Source organism: Thunnus albacares, chromosome 20, assembly GCF_914725855.1.
Source record: "Thunnus albacares chromosome 20, fThuAlb1.1, whole genome shotgun sequence".
Taxonomy (NCBI): Eukaryota; Metazoa; Chordata; class Actinopteri; order Scombriformes; family Scombridae; genus Thunnus; species Thunnus albacares.
Window position 1 is genome coordinate 9,266,734 of NC_058125.1, and position 6,000 is coordinate 9,272,733.

The following is a 6,000-nucleotide window of genomic DNA, read 5'->3' on the forward strand; positions in this document are numbered from 1 at the left end:
TTCTTTCTCTGTAAACGCAGTTAATTCTTTGTGACTATAATGGTCCCTCTTTAAACAGAGGAGCACATATGATTCCTAGGAAGAGGAAATTCCTCAGGTCTCTTTCCTTTTGTGTGCAGTAAATGAATGATGATGAAAGAATCCCTTTTGTCAGATTTATTTGAGCAAACCGAATAACACCAAGTCTTGTCTGACTAATACTGTGATAACAGTATCCTGCACAATTCAGTTTTAGGTCACAGAGTTTGTGACAATTTGGAGAATTGGGCAATATACGGTATAACTTGTAGAGACATTTTTGATGTCATGTTTAGAAGCACTCAAACAATCAACAACAACAATCACTCAACAACACTCAACAATCAATTTGATTTGATTGGTTGGTGTATTTGTTCAACAGGTGCTTATCACTGATGAAAGCAGGGAAAGCCCAGAGCACTGTGTCCAACCTGAGGCTGAATCAACACTGAAATATTTTTCTCTCTGTCCAATGTAATGTAATACTGCTGACTATAGGTATCGATTTTACTGATGAATCATGGCTCAGGTTTCAAGGGACACTGTAATCTCTGGATTCTTCTCTGGTGGCTCTTTTATATCTCAGCTGAGAGTTTTTGTTTGACTTTTGAAATTTCCATAATCTCTAACGTTACTATTTTTCCATCCAACTATCTCATGCAATTTTGCATTTTGGGAATGTGTTTGCAAACTTGCATGGAAATTGTTAAAGTAGAATAACACTAAGATGCTACAGCCACACTAGTGGCAGTGAGTCTTTGACATGGTGGCGCTTTGAGCTAAATGCTAACATCAGCATGCTAACATGCTCTCAGTGACAATTCTAACATGCTGATGTTTAGCAGGTATGTGATATTTACCATATTCTTTATTTAGCATGTTAGCACTAAACACAAAGTACAATGTAGGCTGATGGGAATGTCATAGTTTAGCTGGCATTTTGTCATAAACCAAAGTAAAATTGGACTTGATGGTGTCACTGGATGAGAAGGGGATGACTAAAGTTACTGCAATTCATCCTGTTGGGAACATGAATGTGTGTACCAAATTTCATCCCAATCCATCCAAAGGTTGTTAAGACGTTTCACAAAACAACACAAATGTCAACCTCATGGTGGCGTTGGAGAAAAAAGTCAGGAGATCACCAAAGTTATTAGGATGCATCATCAGGTGACCATGACCATCTGTACAGAATTTCATGACAATCCTTCAAAAAGTTGTTGAGATATTTCAGTCTAGACCAAAGTGGTGGGCCGACTGACACACTAGTATTGTCATCCTTAGCGGCATGAAGATAAGGGAAAGGGACAAAAACAAGAGCAAAAACTCCACTCACGAAACTAACATTGAAGTCAATGGGCCCTATCTTACGCCTGGCGCAAAGCGGCGCAAAGCAGCACCGAGTGCGACGCAAATGTCTTTGTTAGTTTAAGACTGATGCAGTTGTCATTTTCCCGTCCAGTGTCCACATTATAGCAAATGCACTTGCGCCCATCTGAGCGCCCATGGGCGCGTTGGTCTTAAAGTGAGGTGTGGTCAGGCGCATTGTTGGGGCATTGCTATCTTGAGGCAGCAAAGAGCGATTGTGGGGAAATGGGAAAGGGAATGTGAAATGACACTCTGATTGGTTTATTGCATGTTACACCGAAAACACACCCATGATTAATTAGGAGACTATGGACGACCCCTTTGAGCCATGCACCTGGCACATCAACCATCAACATCAACCTTCCGCCGTTAAAATAGCAAAAGTGGATTTGGACACATCCTAAATGCACTTGCACCATGCGCTTCAGACCGTGCGCTTTAGATCGTTAAAATAGGGCCCAGTATCTGGTGAGAAGCAGTAATGAAAAGATTCTTTGGATTCTGCAGCTTCATCTTGAGAAAATTTGCTTAACTCATGAAACAGGCCAGGGGCAAACTGGTTGACCACTCACACCCTGTACCACCAGACATAAGAACACTTTGTTCCCCTGCACCATAATTTATTTGTTTGTTTATTTAACAGGGACAGTGCACGTTAATAAACATTGCTATAAATGTGCCAGAGTTAGCCAAGAGGCTATTTTTCATCTGTAGTCCCTGGACAAATAAAATAAAATAAATAAAAATAAATGGAGTGGAAATTAGCAAGTAGATAGATTAGATTTTTTACTGAATATAAATGTCTTTACGTGTTTTGAAAGCTGAAACAAGGCAAATTCCTTGTATTTCTGTACTTGGCAAATAAATGATCCTTGAATCCTTGAAAACACACTGATTCTTTTTTTCTTTTGTTTTCTTTTTGGAAATTTGCCTTGTTCAACTTACAATACACTGACTGCTTTTGATCAGTAACACAGTGAACCCCTGCAGATATATTATCATCATCTCAGTTACACAAACCCTCGCTCACTGCCTCTGTATCATGGCTGAAGACGAGACTCTCCCTTCAGTTGTCATATGCCACAAGGATGCCCACAATCTTAAAAAAATGTTTTTGACAGTAATGTGCAATGATGCAGCAACGTTCTGAATGCATGAAATACCCCTATTCTCACCCATCAGCACTAATTGGATGAATGTTTTGTGAAAGTAGCACACTAACACAAAACTCCAGCCACAGAGTACAGAGAGGATTTAGACTATAATGTACTGTGAGAAGTAAATGTAGCGTTGTTTCGATTTTACAGGAAATTTTTGCATTATTTTGCTAATCATTAAGTATTTTCAGGGTAAGAACGAAAGTCATTGTGTTTCGTCAGTGTTTTGGATTGTGACGGGAATTACACCTCATAAGTCAAGATCGCAGTTAATGAATGAGTGGGCAGACTTAGTGACCTCTGACCTCTCTGTGAAGAAATTTCTCTGGATCAGTGAAGCGTCATGTGTGTCAAGAGTGGAGAATATTTCATTATGATATGGTAGTAGTCTTGGCCTCAGCAACTATTAGATGTTGACCTCTGTATCAAATAAGAATGAAAACAATTATTCTTCATAATTTGTGGTTCTTAACAGTGCCACACACAATATAAGAAATTTCACCCAGTAATGTGATGGATCTCAAACTGCACATTGTCTAATTTATTAAAATCATACAGAATGGCTTGCTGGATGATGAAATGTTCATGCTGGTAGCATTCTTTATGGATGGCAATGTTGGCCTGTCAGTTCGTGCACCACTTTGGTCCAGACTGAAATGTCTCAACAAATACTTTTTCCTCTAGCGCCACCACTGGGTCAAAATTTCAATTTGTCCAATACTTTGGTTTATGACAAAATACTTATATAATAAAATATATATTATAATAATGTTGGGACTACATCTGGACCACAGTTTACCACATGTTTCAAGACTCCAAGAAACCTGAACCCTGGGGGTTTGCACCCAAAGTGTGAAGCTCCACCCATGGATCCAGGTTATCAAAACTAGAGATTCCCCTCTTATCTCTCTCTTTTCTCCTCCAGCTGTGGATGGAACAGCCCCTTGCTCTTTTTCACCTCCCGCTGCTGAAGGAGCAGCTCTCAGCTCTCTTGTGTGGCCTGCTCACAGCAGACGCACACAGAACTCTTTCTTCACGGCAGAAGACACGAGAGCCTGCCTAAGACTCAGAAACTAAGTTTTCTAGTGCCAGCAGCTACCACACAAGTCTGTTGGCTGGTTTAACAAGTACAGGAGCCATGAAGTTAGCTTGCCACTAACTCTACATAAAGGACTGGACCTGGGCCCTCTGACCTGCACGACTGGAGCACCAGACCTACACAGCAAATCCTGCATCCTTTCAGCTTTGGAGCCAAACTCTTCTCAGCCTGTCTCTTCCACAGATTCACCAGCTAAGAAGCAGAGCACCACAAAGCATCTCTTTCTTCATTTACTGGTAACAACTGGGCATAGCCTAACAACAAAATGAAGCATAGCACAGCTAAGCAAGAATGTTTAACTTAATCAATGTACTGTATATGTATTGATTTGGCTAAGGTTATTCATTGAACTATCGTTGTGATGTCCTTGTTGTTCATAGTCAGGTTATTGCATAGCCACACCGCTAGGTTAATGTTAGCATGCTTAACACATGATACATCCAGTAACTAGGCCTTGCATGCAACTAACCTCTTCCTAACCTGGCACCTCCATCCTACATCAATTGGCCTTAAACAGAGAACCACAAAGTTAAGAGGTTTAAAACCTAGTTTTGCAAACTTTGGTTCAGGCAGCACATGTGGTTCAAGACACCACATGGTCTGGCCTTTTATCTCTGTAGTTCCCTTTGTCAGCTTAGCTAAACTGGTATTGTGTGTTTCGCTCTTTTACCTGTTTGTTAAATAAATGTTTTTGGATATACCTGTAGTCTGTTTTAATGTTGCACAAGAATGAGTTTTGCCAATCTCTGCTCTGCAAAGAACTCCAAAATCCTTCAACCTTAACTAGCTATTGGTATGGTAATTTTGTTTGTAGTTATCAAGTTAATTATTAATCAAAGTTCCAAATTGATAGATTAGTACACTTTGAGACTGAATTGGCTATCTTTTTCCCTGACTCCAGGGTGGTGCCCTGTTACTATTAGGCTAATTCTTATTAATAATCTTATTGATTTTAATAATTAATGATTATCTTTGATAATCATTAACTATTGCTGATAGCCAAACTTGTAGCCAAGGCCCAACAATAAAAACTGACATTCACATCAGCCTCAGTTGCACTCTGTATTTACTTTAGTGCTAAATAGCAAATGTTAGGATGCTAACATTAGCTAACATTTGCTCTTAGTTTACCTAACTAATCTTTGAAGATGAACACCATAAAAAAATACTACCTGCTCAAAATGAGCATGTTAGCCTTTGGATGTTAGCATGTAGCTCAAAGTACCACTGTGCCTACTGTGCCTATCTCTGTTATGTTAGAGATTGTTCTTGCATTTGAAAAGGCATGAAGACAGTATGTTGTCCATTTAGATCTTGAGTATGTCTTGATTTACGTCCTTCACAGCCCTTGATTTAGTTTCCCTACTCTGGTAGGGATGGGCGGTTCAATACTGCAGGATCGGTACTTCAGTACTCACAAGCTACTCATTTTGTATCGATTCCTTTAAAAAAAAATATATCGATAATACAATTATATAAATACAAAACATGGGTGGCGGCATCACTTTCAAATGTTTTCAGTACTTTTGTAGTGCAGTGCGCACATACTTCTGCATCAAACTTGTGAGAGAATAGCAGAAAAGAAACATAGCGTGGTGTGGTGCGGTGCTTCTTATCACCTGTAGATAAAAACACGGCAAGATGCTCTGTTTGTGACAAGAAAGAGCAACACAGCAGCAACACAAGTAACCTCTTCAAACAGCTATTAGGAAGTGTTAAATTTTCTTTACAAAGTGTAACTCATTATTATTTATTTTCTTATTATTTAAGCATAGTATTTCTGTAAAATACCGGACTAGTTTTTTTTATATTTATTAGCACAAACACTTTTGTACTCACATTTGCTTTTGTAATAAATTTGTTATTAATGTCCGGTATGTGTCATGTGATTTGCCTTTAAGTGTGATGATCTTTTCTTTTTTTTTTTAATGACCATTATTCTTGAAAAAACACATCAGTTTATAGTTTCTTATAGGTAAGATGTGCCATCAGCATTTTTGTATAACTGCCATGGGTACAATGCCAGTTCTTCTCAGTAATTGCTAATCTGCCTCTCCCTATAATTATTTTCATCTTCATTAAATTGTCCTTGTCCTTGCATAATATGTATCAGTGTACAAGGCATGCCAAGTGTGGGTGAGTCCTAGAATAATGACAAAGTGATACGAGGACAAAACATTTTCACATTTAGACCTTCCTGGTTTAACTAAATTATATATAGCCTATTATACAAATGATACATACAAATAATTAAAGCAAGCAAAAAGAAATGATAATACATAATCACCACAATGCAATTAAAATGTTAAAATAAGTTAGAAGACATTGCTAATCATCTTGTCTATTTCTGTTTCAGTT